The sequence below is a fragment of the Callospermophilus lateralis genome, chromosome 7, assembly GCF_048772815.1.
Source record: "Callospermophilus lateralis isolate mCalLat2 chromosome 7, mCalLat2.hap1, whole genome shotgun sequence".
Classification (NCBI taxonomy): domain Eukaryota; kingdom Metazoa; phylum Chordata; class Mammalia; order Rodentia; family Sciuridae; genus Callospermophilus; species Callospermophilus lateralis.
The window spans coordinates 112,732,809-112,759,486 of NC_135311.1; the positions used below are offsets into that span (position 1 = coordinate 112,732,809).

General features: G+C 38.2%; 1 pseudogene; it reads right to left on the minus strand.

The window, feature by feature from the left end:
• Positions 1-8,625: 8,625 nt before the first annotated feature.
• LOC143404498 (adenylyl cyclase-associated protein 1-like) lies at positions 8,626-12,990 on the minus strand (annotated as a pseudogene).
• Between the last annotated feature and the right edge of the window lie 13,688 nt (positions 12,991-26,678).

The window sequence follows — 26,678 nt, forward strand, 5'->3', positions numbered from 1 at the left end:
AAAGTGAGTAACAGTAATGGAATGCCAATAAGGATTAATAACTTTCAAAACTGCTTTCCAATCACAGATCCACTTGGACACTAGCGGCTCTGTCGTCTGCATTGGCCACTTGCTTGATGTTCCATAGTGTATATTTCCTATTCCCTGGGGGGCTTCCTGCAGGACTTCTACAGATCACCCACAGGATTTTGTTGGGCCTCAGAAAATAATACCCCAAAATATGGTGCTTTGTCATACTAAGTACTGAACTGAAGGAAAACAGCCCTCAGAAGCAAGTCTTTTTCAGACCGTTTCCTACCTTTCTCATGTTCTTTCTCCCCCTAGTCAGGCCATAGAAACTAGAATTCAAAGTGGGGTCACAGAAACTAGAACCCTGCTTCCCCAAAGCCAGCTACCAAACCTAGAAATATTACTCTGACCTTCTTCCTCCATGGAGAAAAGGGCCATAAAGAAATTTTCTGATCTACCTTGTCTAATAGTAGGTCATATGAGCCTCATTCCAGAAAGGATCCTGCCACATACCCAGAAGGAAGGAAGGCTACACAGAGAATCAAGAAGAACCTGACTAGGCCTTGCCTAGTTTCCCCAACTCAACTACTAGCATTAAATCATACCTGTTGATGTAAAATAGCAGTTTTGCTCTAAAGGAAAAAATTATTTGTTTTGAGCTAAATAAGAATGGCTGTGGCCCAGAACATGATTTCAAGTTCCTGAATGGCCTATTCCACTGAGGAAGATGTGAATGAACTTTCATAGTCACAGAACAAAGAAAGTCATAATACTTTGAATAAGTACATTGGTGGGGGCACTAGGTAGGTGGTTTACTGCAAAGTATGGGAATCTTTTCTATAGGTTTCAGATGCTCTCTTATAGCTTTCCGAGCTTTAGGGTTGATAGAGGTTGGAGGTCTGCTAAGCTTCGTGATACATTCATTCCAAGAGTTGCCTAATAGTCACAAGGATGTTAGGTCAGATATAGAGGTTGAAAGAAATGGCTATAAAAGAGATGAAGATAGCCCAAGATAATTTTGGCTCTTCACCTTCAACATTCCATCTCTATTGTCTCTATTCCTTGTCTCATTCCCTGTCTCTTTTCTAGACAATTCAACTGAGTCATCTTTAAACATCACCCTGGTCCTAACTAGTTGCAAATCCTGCCTGCAACCAACAGTGTTTGAAGTGAGTTTGTAGATGTCTCTTCTTCAGAGTTCCTACACACCTTTTATACAATGATGACTATTTGATGATCAAAACCATAGTTTGCTGGAACAATAGTTTACTACTAAAAGATGTATAAGAGTCAGTAAATTGGAGGGTTGCTTATTACCTATTTTAAATCCATTTACACTAGAGAAGAATGTTTAAGTCATGGGCAATAGCTACCAAGGTCCACAAAACCCAGGCTAGAGGAGAGCATATCTAAGGATACAGATATTGCAAACTCTACCTCACTTACCTATGCTCCTCACCAGGCAGTTGCTACCACCTCTGTGATCCCCCTTTCTAGGACTGGTCATATGTAAGGATGTAGACTGGTAGCATACCCAGTGAGGAAATGACTATTTTTGTATGGGTGTCATGTTTTGTTATATCACCAAAATTCCTCAAGCATAGAGGTAGCTTCTCCAGGCATAGGATTATTTTTTAAGATAGATCATGCTATGGTTTGGAAAAGTGTCCCCCAAAAGCCCATGTGTTAAGGGCTTGGTCATGGCCAGTCATACTATCAGGAGGTGGTGGAACCTCTAATAGGTGGGACCTCGTGGAAGGAAGTTAGGTGGGTTATTGAGACTCCAGCCATTTCCTCTTTTTCTTTGCTTCCTGGTTGCTATGAGTTGAGCAGCTTCCTCTGCCTCATGCTTCCACACTGATGTACTACATCACCATAGGCCCCCAAACATGAACTTACCAACCAGGGACTGAAACCTCTAAAATCATGAGCCCAAACAAACCTTTTCTCCTTATAAGTTGATTGTCTCTGGTATTTTGCTGTGATAATGCAAAACAGACTAACACATGTTATTTTATGTAATATTGCTCCATTGATTACTTTCAAATTCAAATTTAAATTTATTTTGCTGAGCTTCAGCAAAATAAAAGGATACCAATAGCATTCTGTCTCACCTCAATGTCCGTAAAGTTAAATTTGTTATTTTCCCCTTTATTCCAGATTAAACTGTTTTAAGCAATAAGGAAAATATATTCTCTCAAGTAGAAGAAAACTTGGGATAGGTCAGTTCTAAGGTTAGTTCATTTAACAGTTCAATAGTATTATTGAAGACCCATATTTTTAAAGGTGCCCTGAATGATGTGTTCTGTCATAGGTTACATGAATTTTTATAGTTACAGAACAAAGAGGGTAATAAAGCAATACATTTAACAAATACATTGGTGGAGGTATTAGGTAGGTGGACTACATAAAAGTAGGGAAATCTTTTTGTATAGGTTTCAGCTGTTATAGAATTCTTAGCTTTAAGATTGATGGAGGTTAGAGGCTTGCTAATCTTAACAATTCATTCCTACAGGTTTACCTAATAGTCATGGGATTTTAGGTCAGACACAAAGGTTAAAAGCAAATGATGGGCTGGAGTTGTAGCTCAGTGGAGAGCACTTGCCTAGCATGTGTGAGACACTGGGTTCAATTCTCAGCACCACATATAAATAAATAAATAAATAAATTTCTATCAACAACTAAAAAATATTTTAAAAAAACAGCAAATGACTATTTTTCTAAAGGTCAAAGATAGCACATTGGCTCTTACCCTGCATCATTCCATTTCTTTGCAGTCACAATGTTCTGCTCTACTAGGTCAAAGTGTCTATATAATCTTTTAAATCGACATGGTTTCTTTAAAGAACTTCAGCTTCACACTAGCAAAGAGTAAGAAACTATCATAAATGACTTAAGTTAACTAGGATTGGCCCCCTGTGGCTAGGAATTATATTTCCCTCCCCAAGCACATGGCCATGAAGAGGTGGATGATACCTGGGCAAAACTGGAGTTATCTTGGGAGAACAGACATTGGTTGGGAAGACAAACAATGGTGTTTGTTGCAGATAGCAATATGGTAAGTGTATCAGTTAGGATAAGCTAGGTTTAGCTATGGTAACAAGTGATCCCACCGTGGCTTATAATAACAAAATTTTATTTCTCAAAATATCTTATATGTCCACTGCAAGACAGATTAACTATCCTCTGGTTGTCTTCATGCCGGAACCCAGGCTGATAGAGCAATCTATAACTGGAACAATGTTAGTATCTCATGGAAGAAGAAAAACAATCATGGTGAACTACATACTGACTCTTAATAATTTGGCCTGGAACTTATACATGTTAAATATGCTTACATTTTCTTCACCAGAATAGGTATACCTGGCCAAACCCAATACCTATGGGATAAAGAAATATTATCTTTCACTGAAAAGGGCAGCAAAAATTTGCAAGAAATTGCAACCAACAATAGAATTAGCTGCAATCAAAGATCGGAAATAGCCAAATCCTGTTCTTCTAATCATCTTTCCTTTCCTTAGGATTCCCAAGGGAACTATGCACAAAAAAGAAATCGGAATGGGAACCAAAAAAATCATTTTACTCAAGCTCAGTTAGCACCCAGAAACCTCTAAAGCAGACTCCTGCCAAAACTAATTCCCTGCTCCCCTTCTCCCCAGCAAATTTTGGGGCCTGTACACTTGGGCATGCCTGTAGTGAGAAGAAGATGACCAGATGTACAAAGCAGACCACGTTTTGATTTGTTTTGGAGATAGGGGCCTCACTATTTTGCCCAGGCTAGTCTCAAGCTCCTGGGTTCAAAGTGATCCTTCCACCTCAGACACCTGCTTTGCTCATTTAAGTGTCTGTCAAATGGAGACTGGGCTGGATCTACACAGCAGGATATGGGAAATGACCTTTTAATACAAATCAACCACAACCACTAATAAAATGTGGACTAGTTAATGTCCTGGTACAACATTGTGATATAACAAGATATATATATTTTAGTCTTTGTTCACAGCTCTTAGCTATATCTCCAAAAACTTGTAATTTCCTAAGTGATAGAAGCATCTTTGGTTATATTTGGCTTTGTCTTCACTCCTGAACAGCTGAAGGGAACATATTTTGTTATTTATTACAAGCTTCTTTCAATCACACCCGTGTTTATGTTAATGAGGTGACTTTTGGAAAGCCCCCATAGGGGGCTGATTGTAAGAGGAACAAATCATGTGATTACAGAGTCAGAACTTTCAGCCTCGCCATCACCTCTGGAGAAGGGAAAGGGCTGAAAGTTGAGTTGATTACCAATGGCCAGTGATAATCAATCATGTGTATTGAATGAAGCCTTCATAAAAATCCTAGTAAGCAGCATTCAGAGAGCTTCTGGCTGAATACAAGGTACTGGGAGGGTGGTTCTCCTGGAGAGGGCATAGACGTTTTATGTCCCTTCACCCCATACCTTGCCCTATGTATTTTTTACCATTTGCTTGTTTCTGAATTGGATCCCTTATTAAAATTAGAAAATGTAAGTCAAGTATTTCTCTGATTTATTTTTTATTTTATTTTGAGATTAGGGTCTCAGTAAGATGCCCAGGCTGACTTTGAACTTGTTATTCTCCTGCCTCAGCCTCCTGAGTTGCTTGGAATACAGGCATGTGCCACTGTGCCTGGCTATTTCCCTGAGTTTTGTGATCTATTCTTGCAAATTATTGAACCTCTAGAGGATGTCATGGGAATATCCAATTTATAGCCAGCAAATAGAAAGTATAGGAGGCCCACATTTGCGATTGGCACCTGAAATAGAGACAATCTCATAGGACTGAGCCCTTAACTTGTGGGATCTGATTCTAACTCCAAGTAAAAATGTGTCAGAATTGGATTTCATTGTAGGATACCCTGATGATGTCCGCCCCCATTGAAACACACACACACACACACATACATACAAAGGGATAATTGCATGTTGTAGAAGTGAGGTAAGATAGAATACATAGGAATAGGTAGAAAGGAGACGTGAGAGACATCATGAGAGTAGCCGTGATTTAAAGTCCTGATTTAAAGTCCACTTTCATATGGATTAAAAGGCCAGTGAAAAGCTTGTGATCTTGATCACAAACAGTACTATTTAATTATTAGACCTTATCCACAGGTACACCAATGTGGTACTGTTTAAATTCACAAAGCATAATGCATCGAAAACAAGGAAGACATGAACCCCACCCCCAAAAATCCCTGATAATGGTCAATGTGTCAGTAAATGACCCACATCCCGAAATCACGGTAATAGTCCACATGCCCGGTTACCAACACAAAGGAGAATGACAAATACTCACTTAGATCATGTCCCTGTATGACTGATCTGACATGTATAAGTATGCCTAGCTACGATACAGCTAGCACATTCCTCTCCAGCAGCCTCACCCCGCGACATCACTCAGAGTGTGTATTTCTTTCTTTCTCTCAATACATTCAATCTGTGTCTCACTTTGACCTGTCCTTAAATTCCTTCATACATCAAGGACCCTCATGGTCTGAGTTGGGGGTCCACCTTCCTTTCATGACCCTTCTCTTGGTGATGAAGAGATTCACACATTTGGTATTAGAAGTATTGTGTGAGTATGGAAAAGGAGATTTCCTCCCTTTTTACCTGGTCTCTGACCAATCAGGTTAATAACTCTGGGCTCAGGTTATATAGCTCAGTGATAGAAGACTTACCTACCATGTGTGAGACCCCCATGCATACACATACCCACACACACATACACACATACACACATACCCACACACACACATACACACACACACACACACACACACACACACACAGTCACTCCCTTCTTCTCCCTACTGAAGGTAGCCAATAAGAGGACATGGCAGAGATGAGAATTCCTTCTTATTGAAATTGGCTAAGGTCTGGACACACCTGGACATAGGAAAAACCTCCAGAATCTACTCAAGGGTGGTTTGAAGGTCGCTTTTCAACAATGGATATGGGCAGAAGAAGAGAACCCGTCCAGCTTTGATGGTGTGGACTCAAAATCTCCCATGCAGAACATGATAATTCCTCATGAAAAGAAACATGTGACCTATGAAAAGGCATGATGACCATCTATGCCTGAACAAAAGGACCCCATGTCTTTCCCATCATCATCCAATCAACATGCAATTTCTTCCCTCTTTCCCTTCCTATGAATTCCCCCAAAACCAACTAATAGGGAGGTAGATTTGAACTCTTTTTTCCCTAGCTCCTGGGCTCCTTATGGGTTGACTACTTAATAAACTGCACCATTGTATTTATTGGCTTCTAAGAGTGTTGGGCAGTGAGCCCTTGCTATGTTGCCACATTCTCACTTTTGTTCTTTCTTGATTATTTGGAAAAAATGAGTGGAAAAGTCCCTGCCAAACAAATATGTACTCATTGTCTATGTGCCTCTGCATCAACACTAATGCTCAGGGACAGGGGCCAATCCTTCATGCATACTGTTTCTATATGTGGTAGGTACTCAAGTACCTGTTGATAACAATTCTGATTATCATTTAAGAGATGTCATTGTGATTTCATAGATCCCTTGGTATCCATGAGGAATTGGTTCACAACCACCCAAAAGCCACAGATGCTAAAGTCTCTCATATACAATGCGATAGTACATATAACCTATGCACATTTTCCTGTATACTTTAAATCATTTCTAGATTACTTATAATACCTAATACAATAAAAATGCTAACTGAATAGTTGTTATTCTATATTGTTTAGGGAATAATTACAGGAAAAAGTCTATAAGATGTTCAATCAAGACAAAAAGTTTCCCAAATATTTTAAATTCATAGTTGGTTGCCATGGATCCAGAGCCACCAATATGGATAGCTGACTATATTAGGTTTTTGTAATTGGAGATTATAGAGCTATTTTCCCCTCTCACTTCTGACTATATATTGGCACTAAAGGGTAGTTAGACTTTTTTTTTTTTTTTTTTTTTTTTTAGGGCCAAAACCATTTTATTACTGACTCAAAAAGAGAAAGGATTTTTCTTTCCTGAGCTAATTCATCACATCTAAGGAGCTGGAGTAGCTACAGATCAGGTTTACATTGGTACAGATTACAAAACACCAGCCCTACCCAGTACTAGAGTAGAACAAAATTGAGTCTTCATAAATATTACAAATGACCCCAAGCAGGTGGATTTGCCATATACATAGAAGATCAAAGTTCAATTGACCTCAGTAAATTAGAGAAATGGTTATCAATAGTAGTTTCAAATATACTAGAATACATGGAAAGCATAATACAATTTTAAAAAAGGAAATTTTATAAAATTGTAGAAAAGAAGTCTCTTTTTTTTTTTAATTTTGCCTGTACAGGAGATTACATATAGTGGTGCTTTTACCACTAAGCTGTATCCCCAGCTCTTTTTAGTATGAGATGGGATCTCACTAAGATGCCCAGGCTGGCCTCAAACTTGTAATCCTCCTGCCTCAACCTCCTGAGTTGCTGGAATTACAGGCATGTGTCAATGCACCCAGCTAGAAGAGAAGTCATTAACACTAACAGTGACTTGGCTTTCCTTTTTGTCATTTCTTCTGTCTTCAAATGCTATATGTAATCCAGATGTCAGCTTTTCTCTGATCCTTTTATTCAAGCTCACCTCCCTCTTATACCAGGGACTTAGTCAACAAAACAGAACTTATCAAAAGGAAGACACAATACATATCATCTAACAACAGTTCACATGGAAATCTTCCTATAAGCATTTTTCCAGAGTATTCTCTCCCTGATTTTGCTACTAGAGGTCTTTTTTCACTTCCATCCCCTCTAGTCCCTACCACGTCTCTAGTCTTGCTGTGTTGACTTCCCAAACTAGAGTCCCCTGGAAATTCCTCACTATTCCTCCTGACTCCTAATTCCAAAATTGCACCTTAGACAAATCACTGTATTCAGCAAAATAGGTCTTCCAAGTCCATCCTTTTCAGGAAACGAAAGGGTATTATAAATGAATTTTCCTTTTTGCAAACATGGTGAACACAAAATGACTATGTGGGCTTAGTCAATGAAGTCCTCCTAGGAAGGCTTGTTGGAATCAGCTTTTGAAGATGGCAATGCACATAGTTTTCCAGGGTGGAATGGAAGGAAGACATTCAGGAGTTGCTGGCTGGGATTATGTTCTGGAAGAACTTGTCTCCTAGAACCAGGTCGAAGTTTACAGTTTTCAAGGGGCTTCTCTTGTCTCTTGAGACAAGGCTGCACAATTGCTTATTTTGGTATCTGCCAACATTAGCCTCACTCAACTCTAATTATTAAAGACAAGACAGCTGTTGTCCCAACCTTTCCTAGTTCTGTAGCTCTGTCTGACCAAGTCAGGAATGATATTGGAAGCTACAACACTATCTTTTCCTCCCTACCCATATTAGGATACAGGATAACAAAATTACAGAAATCTCACTCCCCAACAAAGACACTGACTTAACAAGAAGTCTATTTATCTCTCACAGAATAGTCCAGTAGGGTGTATGCCTGGGGTGTAGAAGTGTCTTTGCTCCATTTGTTCACCCCAGAGACCCAGATTCTTTTTATTTTATATGCCATCTACTCCAAGATACAGTTATTGTTTGCATGGTTAATACTGGCTCATTTGGTCACACCTGTGTTCCAGATTCCTGGAAAGAGAAAGAAGGGAAAGAAAAAGTAGAGAGCAAATGATTTTCTTTTAATGATGTAACATGAAAATTACATTCCTAACTTCCATTCACATTCCACTGGCCAAAAATTGCAACACACAGTCACATCTACTGCAAGGAAGGCTGGATAATGTATTCCTTAACTGGAAAGATAACTGTCAGTACTTTCTGTTAGAAGGTAACTGGTCGAGCTAAAAGATAGTGCAGGTTAGAAGGGCTTATGTTACAAAAAAGGAAGAGAAGAAATGGTGATGGGATGATGAGTAGTTTCCACAATATCTACTATGGCCAGTGGAATGGACTTCTTAGTATGGGATAAGAGACCTTATGGGAACTTGGGTTTTCATTCTAGGAATATTCAATTACTTGAAATACCCCAAACATGCTTTGTTGTGTTTCACCGCATGACCACTCATGCTAAATCTTTCTTACCTTTCTTTGCCTATTAGGAGCAGTTCAAGTAATATCTTCCCCAGTAAATCTTCCCAAACCTCAGTATGTTTACCTTTGTGTTTACATCACACTACCCATTCCTCTCTTTTGGCCTTTATCAAATTCCCCCCACTACCTGTACAAGTTTGATAGCACTTGATGGCTCTGCTCTATCGCTATGTAATCTCTTTGAAAGCAATTATGTAATGTCTTAGTCTCATTTGTATCCACATTTGTATCCACATTTGAATGAACCCAGGAACATTCTACTACTAAGTTGAATCCCCAGCCCTTTAAAAATTTTGAGAGGGGGTCTCTTTCAGATTCCCAGTTGAGTACCTAATTTGAGCTAAATTCCTTGTGCCCATCAGTGGGTGAAATAAGTCACACTATCATCTGAGCACTTTCCTGCTGAGTTACAGTTTTCCTTGGCAATGGTCAAGCTCTGTTACTGGGTCTTCTTCTTCACATTTGGATGGAAGTACTAGCCCAATACCATTGCTTGTCTCGAATCCTGATCCACTTGCTAGTTCCTATGGATTGGCTCCACGGAGGTGAGTAAACCTTGTTTTTGTTGCATCCTAGGGGTCAACTACTCAACAGCATGCTGCCAAATACAGTCTTTGATCTTAGAAGCTCCTGCTGCTGTGCTTCACCTACTACAGATCTCCCTGGTAGTGAAATTTGCTGCAAACCAGTGCTGGCTTACACCTTGTTTCTAGACATTGATAAAGGACCCTTTAGCTGGGTTGCTTCCTCCCAGATCAACTCCTAATAGGCTCTAGACATTTTGTACTCATCATTGCTAAGACTATCATGCCTGACCTGATGAATACGTCTATTTTAAGACTGATAAACACTGTCAGTACTTTCTGTTAGAAGGTAGCTGGTCCATGATGGCAATAGATTCTCAGCTTTGAAGTGTATCACTGGTCCAAAATGCAATTTGTATAGATTTCTTTGGATGGATAGGAATATATGAGTTTATATTATTCATATACATGTGCTTAAAATATGGATGTTCGGGTATGCAGACCTGTATGTTAAGAAAGTTATTCATACTGCAAATATTCTTTATTTTGCAAAAGGTTTTTACTAGTAAAATCTTAGAAATGAATTTCTCTCTTCTTCTTCTTAATCTTTTGGTATTAAATTTATTCTATTTTCTGTATAATTTTAAGCACATAAAGGTTTTTTCCATAGGTCTCAGGAAATGAGTAAAAGTCATGAGAAAATCTCTCCTCCCACAAAAAAAAAAAAACTTGCATATTTTGGTAAGTGTGTCTCAGAAGGGGAACATTGAAATTTACATTAGCAATGCTGTGCAAGATTCTTACATAAATCAAGACCCCAAACCAGCCTGCACTGGAAGTTTTAGTCCTCTGCTCAGGGATCTGAACAGGAGCCCTAAACTGTTGAGCATGACAGGCGAAAGGAGGCAGCAAACCAAGGTGGATGACAGGCACCTAGCAGGGGAGGAGGAGGAGGGCCCCATTCCTTGGAATGACCTGATGCGTTTCCTTTTCTTTCCCTATTTGTTTGTTTGTTTATTTTCTCCAGTGCTGTGGAATGAATGAAACAAGGAACATTATACTTCTGAGTGATATCCCAGCCCTTTAAAAATTTTGAGACAGGGTCTCTTTCAGATTCCCAGGCTAAACTCAAACTTCTGATCTTCCTGTCTCAGCTTCCAGAATTGCTGCAATTTTGGGTGTATGCCTGGCTTTGAAGGTGCTGGGCAGGGATCCCAGAGAAAGAAAGGGTATGAGACCCATTGTACTGCTGCTGTGGCTGGGACTGGAGAACCAATGTCTCATGATTGAGGCAGACCCAGGATGGAATGCAGAATCAAAGAATGCTTACAGGAAACAAATTTTGCTTGGAATGCTAGGTGGCCAGGCCTCAGCTGTTGGTACAATGCAACCCATGCCTCACTTGTGTACAGTGAAAAATTAGTTTGGTTAATCACACCAGCTTCTGCTACCTTCGTGCTCATTGTTAGGAAAAGATCACAGTCTGATCTATCAATTCCTGGGAATTTTTAATTCTTCCCAAAGGACTGTGTATTGGTAGAATAACCCCCCAAAATCTGAAAGCTAAAATGGACCTGTTCAGGTTTGAAGTTTCTTAAGAATGGACTGGCAGTGTGATTGCGTGATATGGAGAAGCTATACCTTCCTGCAGAAGATCAACTGACCTGCTATCCCACCCCAAATCTCAGCTTGAGGTATATTTCAGTGAAGGCAGGTGGCTGGGCTTTGTAGAATAGAAAAGCAATTAAGAACAGAAAGTTAGAGAAAATGTAGAAAAGAACCTTTTTGATAACAGATTATTCCATGGTATAAAGAGAGAGGGCAAAGAACCCACTGGCGCTTCATTTATCCAATGATTTGTCACTGTGGTGACCAATTTCTGCCCGTTCCATAGGGTTTTGAAGTGCACAGGGACTGGGAACCTGTCAGTTCATAAAGTCACCAACTTGTGTAGGAATGAGTACATTCCTTTCAGAAGATTTATCATTATCTCACAATCCAGGAATTCTTGTTTAGGTAAACATGGCGGCCATCTGTTTTATTATTTGAACTTTGATATCCTTACTATCATTTCTAAATGTCCACCACATGATTTAATACCAGACAGAATTTCTTAGTTATCTAGCATGATTGAGAAAATTTTGCCCTTAATTTGCACTGTCATGCTGACATGTATATATGTAAGCCACCTATTTCAGTTCTATGTTGTCAATCACCAGGTTGGAAATATTCTCCTAATTTTGCACTCTCTCCATTTTACCCTCCAGTTCAACTGGAGCTGGCTTTTCTTTGTAGCTGGTTTAAAGATTGGATGCAGAAAATGGTTTGGGGCCTCTTCTTACTGGGTCACTCTGGGCCTCAGGGCAGGGTTCTTGTGAGTCTTTTTATGATCAGATACACATTTCAGGGCATATGTGATATTCTACCCTTGACCAACCTGCACTAACAGTGCTGAGTGAGAAGTAGAGTCACTGGAGCTTGAACTGATGGGAATTAAGCCTGGTGGCAGAGAGGGCAGGAAGGGACCTTAACCAATAAAGCGTCTAGTGGGAAATCCATTTCACACTTTTGCCACAGGCCCCATTTTGCTCCAGGCCTGTCCAGTGATGTGAAAATCCTTGATGTAAGCCTGCTGTCCATATACTTAAATAAGCGTAGACCCAGTTCAAATACTTCTTATTCAGGTCTTTGAGTTTCTTGAGGACTTGGTTTAAACAGAACATGGTGGCATCATTCATTTCTTTCACATCGGAGCCAGGCTTGGAAGCCATAACTAATAAAACCAAGCCTTAGATGCTTTTGCTAACTGACAGGTAATTGAACAATCTGCTGCCTCAGTTCTTCTCTGAAAGGTTACTACTTCTTGGATCTGCTATGAGATGATTGCTGACTAATCAGAAAGCTTATTGGTTGTTGGCTGCTGGCACTGATGCTGTAACAAGAGAACAACTTTATCCAACTTCAAACTCATATGGACATCTCTGCACATTTTTGCATGTCTTCTCTAATCTCTACCTTCCTCAACGTGGAAGGGAAAATGACCCCATTCACTTGCCTTTTTGCCTTTTCCTTTTCTTCTTTTTGTTTTGTGGTGCTGGAGATCTTTTTACTGATCTTCAGGTACTCATCTTCAAGCACTCTGTCTCAGGACAAGCATGCAGAATCAAATGCTTCCACGCAGGAGTTGCTCCTTTTGAAAGATGACTGTTCTAATACCTATATCCTAAAGATGACTGTCCTAATACAGAATTTCTTAGTTATCTAGCATGATTGAGTAAATGTCAGAAGTATGGAATACTGCTTCCAGTTGGCCCACTATTTTCTCCAATCTTTCTACCAAATTTTGCATGTTAGCCATAAGGTACCATCTGCTTGGAGTTCTGTCTCACCTTGGGACCCTAATTGCTATCTCTGTTTGTTGTAACTTTAGCAATTGTTCAGGGAGGCTGAATTCCCAAGTCAAGTGATGATTTGGGAGCTGCATAATCTGTCTCTTTGTATATCAAAGCTATGGGTCAGAGACAAGAGACCACTTTAACTTTTAAAAGTCTGAAATTTAGTCAGATCATTTAAAGACCTTAGCAATACCCAAAGATTAGAGGTTTTGATGAATTGAGTATGTACTGGCAGTTTGCAAAGATTCTCAATTCCAAAAAGTTACATAACAGTTGCTGATAGGTCCCACCTGTGTAGCTCAAGTGTCCAGAATTCTTTCAGATTTCCTTATCTATATTGGTTAAAAGTCATTCATTTATATGACAGAAATCCAATTTAAATTGACATAAGCAAAAAAGGGAATGTACTGGCTTACAATTCTTGGAAGGATTGGGGGCACTTGTCAGTCATGAGTAGATGAGGACAAAAAGACATTTTCCAAATTGATCTTTCTTACTCTTTTAATTCCCCACCCTGTTCTTCATTGATACAATTTTCCTCAAAGGAGCTACCTTTCTTCATGTGGCAGGAAAGATGGCCCATTCAAATGTTTTTTTTTTTCTAAAAAGAAATTTTTTTTTCAGTGCTGGATATCAAAAGGCCTCATACATGCTAGATAAGCACATCACCACTAGGCTATATCTCCAGCCCCCAGGAAGGACTTTTTGATTAGCCCACCTCAAGTCACATACCTACCCCTGGACCAGTCACTATGGCCAAGAGCACCTTGATTGGCTGGCAACTGGAACTGAGAAGTGAGGGTGGTATAATGTGTAGCCTGTGCATCTGGGCAGACAAAAACAGGATATATGCATTATAATCTCCTTTCTAATGCCTGAGAGTCCTGGGTAAATAATTCATATGTTAGTACCAAACACTCTAGTCTTCACTCATGCTTCTGCAGAGTTCTACTCTTGATGTTTTGCATTGACTGTTGCTTGCACTCTGTGTGGACCCTTGCTTTGTGATTCCTTTGGACTGCCGCCTGACCCTGATATCATTTAGCTGGACCACTATTGACCCACTCTGAACTCAGGCTACTGCTTGTGCTAACTTTCTTTCCTGGACTTCCTCTCAGTGGTCTATTTGGAGAAAGGCCCATGAGCTTCTCAGATGCTCTGACAGAAACTAGTGCATAAAGTTATGTAAGTATGAATAGTTACTAAAGCTGTTTGATCATTAGGACTCCTCATGAAGGCACACACAGGGACTAAAGTCTGGTTTAGTCTTACTGAACTACAGTAGGAAATCCACTACATGAACTATGTAACCTACGTTTCTAAATTGCTTCCACGTTAAGCAATGGTATCAAAACGTGGGCCAAAGGTTACTGGCTATCTCCTGCTCTTGCTTGACCTATGGTGTTGTTTATGTTCTCAAGATATGATCTACACTTTGTCCATGGTACAGCTTAGATCCCTGATGCCATCTTAGTTGTCTATAAGAATAGGAGAAGCCTCAAGAGGTTGAGGCAGAAGGATTGCAAATTTGAGGCCTGCCTGGGCAACTTAGCAAGACCCTATTTCAAAATAAAATAAAAAGAGCTGGGGTGGTAGCTGGGCTGGGGTTGTAGCTCAGTGATAGAGTGCTTGCCTAGCACGTGTGAGGCACTGGGCTCAATCCTCAGCACCACATAAAAAATAAAATAAAGGTATTGTGTCCATCTACAACTAAAAATATTAAATAATAATAATAATAAAATAAAATAAAAAGGGAGGTAATATAGTTCACTCATGGAGCATTTGCCTAGTGTGTGTAAGGTCCTGGGTCCAATCCCCAGTACCACAATACACTCATATCGAAAAAGAAGAAGGAGAAGGAGAAAGAGAAAGAGAAGAAAACAAAGAACACAGTAGGGGCCCTGGCTTAAGGCTCAGTGTAAGTCATATCACCAGAGATTGCGGACAAGCCATCAGAAACTTATGAAATCTTTCTGAACATTACCATTTCCCAAGAGTCACTATCTACATATTCTTATGTCTCAATACAAGAGTCTGAGAGTTGGGCTGGGGATGTGGCTCAAGTGGTAGTGCGCTCGCCTGGCATGCGTGCGGCCCAGGTTCGATCCTCAGTACCACGTTCAAACAAAGATGTTGTGTCCACCGAGAACTAAAAAATAAATATTAAAAAATTTTCTCTCTCTCTCTCTCCCCCACTCTCTCTTTAAAAAAAAAAAAAGAGTCTGAGAGTCAAAGCATATTGCTGCAATCTTTTGCTTTCGTTTGAGCTCAATATACCATCACTTTGACATTCCTAGAGAAAATTACCCCAAAACTTAAGCCTTCTAGGACAATTGACAAACTTCTTTTTTCCATCTAAGTTAGGAACCACTTGATAATCCAAGTAAGAGCTGTCAAAAGGGAGGCAAAAATAACATAGTTATTTCCATTACAGAAGGTGACTTAGATGTGAAAGTCAATTTTTTTGTCTTAATGCTGAACCTCAGAGTTGGATGGACTTATTACCTGCTCAGGGGAAAACACTGAATTTCTGTGGAACTCCTCTATCCAGAAAGTATACTTATAAAGCACACAACATGGGGTATCAGAGCAGAGAGACTGTGCTGGGCAGACCCACTTCTACAAGGAAGGAGATAGGAAGGGATTCTGCTCTTCTTAGGCCCTGCAACTCTCTCCAAACTCGATAATCAGATAAGGTTATTTTATTTTCCCAGTATTATGCAAAAACATGACTCTGCCCAATGGAAGGAGCATTTGAACAGGAGAGGAAGCATTGCCTCATGCAGCTACCCTACCTTATTAACATAGCCTAGACCTTTTTCTCTATGAACACAGGAAGACCTAAAATTTCCCCAGTGAAATAGCACATTCAATCCTTTCTAACCCACCCCTTGGAAGGAAACAAATTAAGCACCCCTAAAACTAGGCAAAGACTGTCCATTGGAGGTACAATAGATAAGGGGAAATAATGTGCTCATCTTGGTCTCACAGTCTTCCAACTGTGAGACCCAGGGTAACTTCTTCCTTTGGGATGACTGTGGCTGGCAAGAGTGTGGTGATAGTAACATGATAGAATAATTATTTGGATGCTGCTAGATTTGTATTTGTAGGGATTTTTTTCCTAAAAAAAAACAAAGAGTAGAGTGAGATCTCAGGATGCCATCAAAGATTATGGAATTCAACATGCCAACTGATAGAAAATTAAGAACTTGCCTATTATTGGTCAAATTCCCGATGCATGTTACATCAGAAATCAGGATTCATTTTGTTTTCAGCTTCATATTTTAGAACAGTTTTAGATTTCAGAAAAATTTATATTTTGCAATGATAGTATAGAGGTTCCTGTATACCTCTCATCCAATTTCCCCTGTCAACACCTTACTTTAGTGAAGATCAAGTGTTATAATTAAGGAATCAATATTAATATTAGTTCTTTGCTATTATTAAAGTCCATATTTTATTGATATTTATTTGTTTATATTAAATGTATTTTTTTGTGTGTTCCAGGATCCCATCAGGATGCCACATATATACTTGCCATGTAAGATTTCTCAGGTGTGACATTTCTCACAAATCTACCTTGTTTTTGGTTATCTTGATAGTTTTAATTAATTTAAATGTTTTGCCTAATTAACCAAATAAGTTTTAAAACTTGTATCCATTTCTTTTCTTTATTTTATTTATTTATTTTTGTGGTGCTGGGGATCTAACCCAGGGCCTTGTGCATGGGAGGCGAGCACTCTTCCAACTGAGCTACATTCCCCTTGTATCTATTTTCTGTTGTTGCTATAACATGTACTAAAGTTCATTTGCTGCTGCAAAAAATTACCACTGTGCGGCTTGAAACAACACAAATCTATCTTACAGTTCTGGAGGTCAGTCATTTGGAAATGGGTCTTACGGGGCTACAGTGAAATGCTGGCAGGACTGCACTCCTTCTGGAAGATGGGAGTGGGGGGATCCAGGGAGATCACATTCCTTGTCTTTTTCAACTTCTAAAGGCCCTGAGTCACATTCCTTGGATCAGGGTCTTCTTCCAGCAATGCATCCTTCTGACCTCTGCTTTTGTAGTCACAGCTCCTTTCTCTCTTCTGCTGTCCTCTTCCATCATTCCAGGAGCCTAATTTTACATTAAACCACTCAGATTAGCCAGAATAATACCCCTATCTAAAAATATTTAATCTAATCACACTGCAATGACCCTTTTGCAAGTAAGGTAAAATATGCATAGATTCTGGGGATTATTATGTGGACATCTTCTTTGGAAGGTGGGGGTCATCATTCTACCTTCCTGAAAACACACCCTAAAACCAAAGTGCCATCTGCTGATAAATCATGCCCTAATCTGTTCCCTTTATACCACATAGGACATTCTGAAACTAAACATTTTGACAGTCTCACACATCATTTCTCCTTTACCCAAAATCAGATAATGATGAGATAATAATAACAACATTATTCAATGACCCTTCTAAAAAACTTATGTTGCTTTTGGATATTTTGGGGAAAAAAAGAATCCACAATTTTCCTAATTTATTCTAGTGATATTTTCCCCAGTAGCAATTTAGAACATGTAGGTTACATAGTTTACGTAGTTAGTTTCCTACTATATCCAAATGATCTTTAAAGTTGAAAGGTTAGAGACTTTTTCCAGGGGCATAGGTTCATGCTGGCTCTCAAAACCTATTCTTTGTCCTAAGACTTTACCTTCTGGTTGGTAGCTCATCAGCCCGGTAAATAGATGGTTAGAAATACTCAAGCTAAGTGTGCCATAAGGAACACCTAATGGATTAGACTTAAAATTAAACAATTATGGACTTTTTCCCAATGGAAAAAAAGTTACATGGGTGAATGGAATGTTATAAATTTCAAAAGTGTTTCCCATTAATTGCATTTAACATCAGTATCCCCTTTTATGTGTCTGTCAGTACATACTAGTAACAACAAAGGAAATAAACAGAAGCTTAGTGATATTAATAGAAAAAAATAGAAATGGGAAATACCAAATAATACCTGGTTCAATAGTTCACAGTGCTTTTCTGTAACTTTATGCTGCATTAAGACCAGAGGTGGATACTTTCTTTGGAAAGAGAGCTGCCTTGAACCCTTTTAAATTTTGCCCAAGGAGACTTCCTGGAAAAGCCATGTGACTTCAAACAGAATGATCCAATGAAATTGAACCATCCAACAATAGAGGCTACTTGGAAACAGCCAATGAAAAGGAAATGGTATCACCTACACTATGTGAGAGACAATAGAATTGTTCCTGTGGAGGTTTCTGCAGAACTCAGAAACATGCCCCAAGTGAGAAATAGCCAGTTTCAAATATTTGCTAATCCCAGAGAACATGAACCTACTCAACAGGAGGGTTTCTCTCCCAAACCCGAGGGAGCCAGTATTATGATAAAATTGTGATTAAATTCAGGTACCTCTTTCTTCAATCTTAAGCATACCCTGTCTTCCAACCTTATTTCTCCCTTCCTCCTACACCCTCCAGTAGAAGAAATCTGTGTTCTATCCCCTGTCAATGTTTTGTTGAATTTGCTAATTTGCTATTTTTTCACTTTGCCCCTGATGCTTGCATTACCACCTCTTTGGTTTATTCAGTCCTTCAGAGAACCATCTGCACCTAGTTCAGTGCATAGCATGGAAGACTTTAATATGCATTAAGAAATCTTGGAATGACTACAGAGGAATCCTTCTTATCCAGTGTAATTGGGACCAGAGATGGAATAATTTTGTTAAAGCAGGAAACCATAAAATATGATTTAAAATTATTTTAAATATTTCATTTTAACTTTAAACATGCTGCTATACCTTCATCAACCAATCTTCCCCCGCCCCTCCAGTACTAGGGATAAAACGTGGGAATGCTTTACCACTGAGCTATATCCCTGGTCCCTCCCCCTTTTTATTTTGAGATAAGGTCTCCTTAAATTGCCAAGACTGGTCTTGAAGTTGCAATCATCCTGCCTCAGGCTTCTGAGTAGCTGGGATTACAGCACCACTGAATCCAGCCATCCACCAACCTTTTGATGAAAGGCAATGTCGTCTCTTTGAGAATGAGTCCACTAGTTGGAATCCTGCATTTTCTTTCTTGAACAAAACACACTCGGATTTTTATGGTTCCCAAACTGGCTTTCTCTAAAAGGGAGCAAAAACTTACATACACCTCGGAAAATCTATGTGTAGGACACTATATTATTTACTCAATGTTTTGCAATTATGTTGCTCACACTTAATCAATCTCTCTCCCTTTCTCTCTCTCTCTCTCTCTTTTAGTAATCCAATTTTCACTGAGCCTTCCCAAAACATTACTCTTAGTTAAAAAAAATTAAGGAAATGTTATAAACATACAAAGAGAAAAAGAGAACAGACATCTGTTCTTATACTCACCTACATGAATGCATACTTTGCTTCCGACTTTTCAAAAAGAAGTAAACATTATAAATAGAGAGAAATCTGCACACTCCATGCTGATTTCATTTCTATCCCTAACAACAACTCTCTTGAATCTGGTGTTTAAATTTCCCATGTGTGTTTTATACTTATGTACATATGTGTGCCATAAATAAATATATGGCTTTGTTCTACACATTTGTAATCTATGAGTTGTATCACAGTGTGTATTATTATGCAACCTGCTATTTTTTGCCTCTGACCATTATGTGTTTGAAATTTATCCTTGTTGATATATGTGACACTAGTTAAATCACTTAAACCACTGCATCATCTTCTATTTTGTGATGATGTTAAAATTTTAGTTTATTTCTTCTCTTATTGGACATCTGAGATGTCTTCATTTTTAATTACAAATAATACTTCAGTGACCATTCTTTTTTATTTTATGATATACTGCAATTTGAACCCAGGGCTTCAAGCAAGCTAAGCATGCATTCTACCCTTGAGCTACATCTCCAGCCTGATGAATCATTCATATATATGACTCTCTACATGCCTATATGCAAGGGCTTCTCTAGCCCTGAAGATATAACAAGAAGTGGAATTTCTGAGTCAAGAGCATACACATTTCACCCTTACAAGTATTCTGTCAAATTATCTTCTAACATATAACAATTTACACACTCACCAGCAGAATATGAGAGTTCATTGCTCCAGATTCAACACTTGTACTATCATTCTTTTACTTGTTTTCTAGTTAGATGGGTGTGGAATAGCATCCCAGGAGCTTTTATTACCTTATCAATGATGAGGTTCATTTTCTTTTTATTTGTTTACTGGTTCTCCAAAAGCCTCTTCTAGGAATTTTTAAAATTTCTGTCCTTTGCCTATTTATTTATTGTTTGTCTTATATTCACAATTTGTAGGAATTTTATTATGAATTCTGCATTCCTATCCTTGTCAATTAAATGACAATTACAAATATCCTTTCAGATTGCCGCTTATAATTCATCTTTATTCATTTCATCTTTGGTTGAATAAATGTTTTTATATTTAACTTTCCTCGTTTTTAATTAATGTAATAATTGTACAGACTTGCGAGGTGCAATGTGATATTTAAATACACAGACACTGTATACTAATCAAATCAGGATAATTAGCATTTCCATCTTCTTATCATGTATTTATGTTTGAAGGTTTTGAGTTTCTCTCTTCTCGCTCTTCTCAAACATGTAATGGGTCATTATAACTACAGTTATCCTATTGTGCTGCAGAACACAAGACCTTACCCATTTCTAACCCACTTTAGTATCTATTCTCTATTCTCCTTCTATTTTCCTTCCCTGCTATCCTTTATAGCCTCTAGTAATCACTATTCTATTTTCTTCTACTTTGAGATCAGCTTTTGTAGCTTCCACACATGAAACAGAACATATAGTATCTATCTTTATGTGCCTGGTTTGTTTCACTTAATGTAACGTCCTCCAGTTTCATCATCTTGCTTCAAATGTCAAGATTTCATTATCTTTCCAAAAAAATTTATTATTTTATTTTTCAAATAATATTCCATTGTGACTATATGCTACATTTTCCTTATCCATCCATCTTTCGGTGGACACCTAGGTTGGATCCATATCCTAGCTATTGTGAATAGAAATTCAATAAACATGGGAGTACAGGTATCTTTTTGATATATTTTGAGACAGGATTTCGCTAGGTTGCCCAGGCTGGCCTCAAACTTCTGATCCTCCTGCCTCAGGCTCCTGAGTAGCTGGGATTACAGGTGGACACCACCATCCCCAGTTTATCAATCTTTTCTTTTACAGTTTATGCTTTTTTTGTTTTAAGAAATACTTCCTAATTTTGAGAGAATATTTTTTTCTATAGTGTCTTCAAACTGTATTAAAACATTATTTTTCATATTTAAGCCTTTATTCCAGTTAGAAATAGTTTGGTGTATGCTGGGGAATAGAGATCTACCTATCTTTTTTCTGTATATACAACTATCTTAACCAGGTTCTCAAAAACACAGAACCTGAGGCACTACCTACATGCTAAGGTATTATGTGATCTCAGGGCAGCAAGATCAAGGGAAAAGGGGGAGTGAGGCATGGAAAGGAAGAAAGCAAATACAGGGTACTGTGTTACCAAGCTGGCCACATCTTCCCAAGGAAATCCACCTGTTGTTGCTTGGTCACCCAGGATGTCTCCCAACAGGTTTTGTGGAAGCAACACACCTTGGAAGAGTCCATCAGAGAGAGGAAGAAGGACAAAAAAATTATTGGCTGGATCTATTTATTGTTGCTTATTGTTGAAGTTTGCTCCACAGGGAGCTAATTTACTTCTGGATTGTATTACACAACTTCTCTGTATAGCCAGTTGTCAAATTGGTCTCCAGTGCTCTTATGTGGTGCTTGATACTTAATGTGAGCCTGGTAGTCATGGGAAGAGCCATATCCTCCAGGAGTCTGGTAGGGTGTGCCCTGCACACCAGAGCCATTATGCCTCCTGCTATATTGAGAATAGAGGAGACCATGCCAAAGCCAGGTTTTCATTCCATGGGGGAGATTGAGACAGCTATGAATTTAAGGAGATAAAGAAATGTCTGTAGCAACTGAGACTCCTCAAGGGCAGGTGGGCCCAGATGTGTCATGGGGATCCATTACAACAAATTTTCTCATTTATTGAATAGTTCGTTCTTTTCTACTACACTATTAATGACACCTTTGGATGACACCTCTGTATACATTCAGAGACCTCTTTCTGGGTCTCTTTTCTGTTCCATCCACCTATCTGTCTACCCCTAAGATAATATCATATCATCTTAAATGCTATAAGTTTATACTGGCAAGAAAGTCTTTCTGGTTTGTTCTACATCTTCACAATTGTCTTGTACTTTCCTAATTCCAATTGCATTTTAAGATCAGATTGTTTTATTCCATGAAAAGTCACACTTGGATTTTATTTAGAATTATATTGAATTTATGAATAAATTTAAGAAGAATTTACATTTTTATGATGTTGAATCTTCCCACTCATGAACTTAGTAGATTTCTTCATTTATTCAGGTCTCTCTGTGTATATGTAGGTATGTGTTCTTCAATTTATAATTTTCTTCACAGTGATCTTACATACTTTTTGTGAGATCAATTCCTAGTTATATTATTTTTGTCACTATTATGAAAAGAATATTCATTCCTAATACATGTTCTAATTATTTATGTATATTGACTCGCTACAGATTTCTTCATATTGTCTTGAATATGACAAATTTTCTAAATTCCTTGATAGCTTTAATAGATTTTATTCTAAAGCTTATCTTGGAGTTCTGTGTATAACTAACCATATTATCTCTATATAAAGACATTTTAGTCCCAGTTTTAAAGATTTTTAAAAATCATGAATGAGGGCTGGGGATGTGGCTCAAGTGGTAGCGCGCTCACCTGGCATGTGTGCGGCTCAGGTTCGATCCTCAGCACCACATACAAACAAAGATGTTGTGTCCGCCGAAAATTAAATATTAAAAAATTCTCTCTCTCTCTCCTTTTTTTAAAAAAAAACATGAAAGAGTGTTATTTTTTTTCTATATTTGTTGAGATCATCATAGTTTATCTCCTTTAATCAGTTAAAGTGATATGTGACACTTCTAGGTTTTAGGATGCTGCATTTCTTTACATTTGGAGGATAAATGACTCAGCACTTATAGAAACAACTCTCATTTTGACTTCATTTCACATTGATTTAAATAAACTTACATTAATTATATCATTATGATATCAATTTTACATGGCATCAATAGGTCATGAAATAAAATACAAGCTATTCTGGATGAGCATAAAACAAGTGCACAATAACCATTTCTGACAAGGATTCACAATGATTCTTCTTTTAAGACAGAATGGAGAGTCTCAAGTTAATGGCAGTCAATTAAGAAAGTGCACTGTTTAAGGAAATTAGTGGCTTCAGTGACAAGTACACTTTTATAAGTCCACAAGTTGTTTCCATTCAACTAAATTCAAGAAATAGGTATTGAGAGACTACTATACATTAGGTACCATATTAGACATCATGGGTAAACAAAAAGGTAATGCAAACAGTTCCTATCCAAAAAATATTTTACAACCTGGTGGAGATATTAAGATCAAGTATTATATAACTAATCATAACACAAAACAGATTAAGATAGATGTCCATGAAATACAAAAGCTATCATAGATTAAAGATTGAATTTATAACTCGGCATGAGGAGTGATTGAGGAAGGAGTCAATGAACCATGAAGAGTTGGACTGTGGATGTTCATCCCAGGTGGCCCTTTTAACATCTCTAGATGTTATCAATTGCTTTTGAAGCAATGATCAGTTCTATTTATAATTTCTTTTCTTGTTTGCCTTGAACACATATATTTTCTGACTCTGCTCAACCCTTACAGATGAGGTGTTTACACCCTAATTTCTGGAATCCCTGTGGATATGTTATGTCACATGGCAACGACAAATTAAGATTGAAGGTTGAATTAAGATTGCTGATCTTGAGATGGGGAGATTATCCTGAATTATCTGGGAGGGTTCAAAATTAGCACAATTTTGAACTAATTCAGAAGTAAAGTAGTAAAGAGGGAGTCAGGAGATTTAGTGTCAGAGTGATGCATCATGAGAAAGACTTGAATGTTGTTGGTTTGAACATGGGAGGGGGCACTGATCCAACGAATGCTGGTAGCCACTAGAAGTTGGAAAAGGCAAGGAACCAGATTCTGCCTTAGAACTTTCAGAGGTATGCTGCCCTGTGACACCTTGTTTTTAGCCCACTGGGATTCATTTCATACTTCTGACCTCCAGAATTGTAAGTAATTAAATTTGTGTTATTTTAAGCCACCAGCTGTGTGGCAATTTGTTGCAATGGCAATAACAATGAATAAAGGTTAATAAAGCCCACCAGGAAAAAAGAACAGGTTTTGCGAGAAAGCTCATAGCTTTGCTTGTGTTGAGCTGAAGAGCTAGTGGGTTATCTGAGAGAGGGTCAGCAGACCATTCAGCAAATGGATTTGAATCTCAGAGGAGAGGTTGGAATTGGGATCTTGGAATCATAGAGGGAACACTTGACACTTAGAGTAACAGATAAGATAGCTTTAGTGAATAAGTTTGGAGAAATGCTGTATAATAGACGTAAAACACAAACTGTGAACATAAGCCACGTATAGAATTTAAATTTCTCAACAACCATGTTAAAAACATAAATAGGTGAAATTAAATTTTCATAATACAAATCATTATATTCAACATATACAAGTCATTTACATTCAATACATAATCAATACAAAAATTTCTAATGAGATATTTACATTATTTTTGTAAGTCTTTAAATTCAGGTGTGCATCTTATAGCACATCTCACTCTGCACATTTATAATTAATTCCCAGGACTCAATAACTTTTACATGGCTAGAGCTACTATATTGGGAGGTGCAGTTTAGAGAAAGAGCAGATGTGCGGGGTAGATTCTTAAGAGACACCTGTATTTAGGGGACAAGAGGAGGAAAAGGAGCCAAAGAAGGAATTGACAGAGAAGGAGCATAATCAGGATACTATGGTGTCTGAAAATCCAAAGGAGTCTCACTTAAGGAACTATGGGGAGGGCTGCATCACATATTCTTTCTTCAGTGCTCAGGATTATTCAACTCCACATTCTAGAGGGTTTCCTCTGTCAATAGTGCAGCTCTACATTACAAAGTCACTTTCATTTGCTCTGGCTTTAACAGTCTCCTATAGCCATCCAAACATAAATTTAGGTGACTAGGGATAACAGGGTTACTAAGGGAAAGAAGAAAGGATGTTTAAGGTGGTATAAAGTTGTTGGAGGATGTGATGATTTAGAACAGGTGCCTGGTGGGAGTGAGATGGAGATCATGTTTCCATGACAACTGATTATTTCATTGGTTCAATGACCAGTTACCATGGTGACAAAATCTTTGTGTCAGTGTGACAAGGATCCCAAGGGAGGGGATGCTTGTGCAAAGGACCCTTTGCTCATTGGGAAAGCTTTTATATTTGTAATAATTTCTGCATTGCTTGATGAAGCTTTCCCCAGGAACTTCAATCAACATTGATGCCCGGCCCCGTTTTCCTTAGTGTTCAATTATAGCAGTCACGACTTGCAAAATGCACACATTTTCATTGTTCATGTTCTAGATAGTGTTTTCTTATCTAATATTGTTCAGTTATTTTAGTAACTTACCTCTTTCCCTTAAACAGATGTAATCCCATTGAAGGCAGGGATCATTTTTACTGTTCAGTTCTGTATTCAAGTAACTGGGAACTAGTAGAAAGAGGCAAACCTTGGGAGACTGCTGGATCTGTGTTTCATATCACTTCTGTTTCTGTCTTTTGCCAATTGTGTGGACTTAGGAAAGTCATTCATCTTCTTGATATCTGGTTTTCCTCTATAAAATGGGGATAATAAGACTTGTATTGTTGGTTGGTGATGTTATAATTTTAGAGATGACCTACATAGATTAGTTGGTCTACAGCAGTGACTCAATAGATGATTCTGATTATTTTAACATGGTTTCTAGCCCAGTCCTAGATGCCATGATTAGTATGTAGTAATACCTGATGAATAAGATAATAATGACAAAATAATACAATGATAACAGTAGGACTGGATTTAATGTTAAGATTCCTTAAAGATCACTTGTCCTATGGAGGCCCAAGCAGACATCAGCTACAATTCTTAGTTTGCAATCCAAGTTATGTCGATTGTAGTTTGTTGGGAGGAAATGATCAATTAATTTAATTAGAAAAGGAAAAAGAACCAGGTATTTTGTGCCTTCTTGGTGGAAAAGCATACTACCAATTAAGTAGTTATGCAATAAATGAAAACCAAAACCACTTATGTATCTGATCCTATATCTGGATCCAACTACTGACTTATAGGAAATACAGAGGGCAGAGATACATGTTAAATACCACCGGGAAGTAAACAGCAAAATCCAGATTGTGGAAATACTAAAGGTAAAAAAGGCAAGGTTTCTTCAACAAACACATTGCAAGCAAACAAGAGTAGAGAAGGAACTTACAATGTAAAAAAAGATTTAAAGGGCATATCAATTTCCATGTGGGAAACTTATGTAAGTTTTGATTCAAATGAGGTTTTAAAAAATTTATAAAGTGATTGGAAATTTAAACACTGATAAGATGGATGAAAGATATATCTTAGGGTGTTGAGGTTGTGGCTCAGTGGTAGAGTGCTTGCC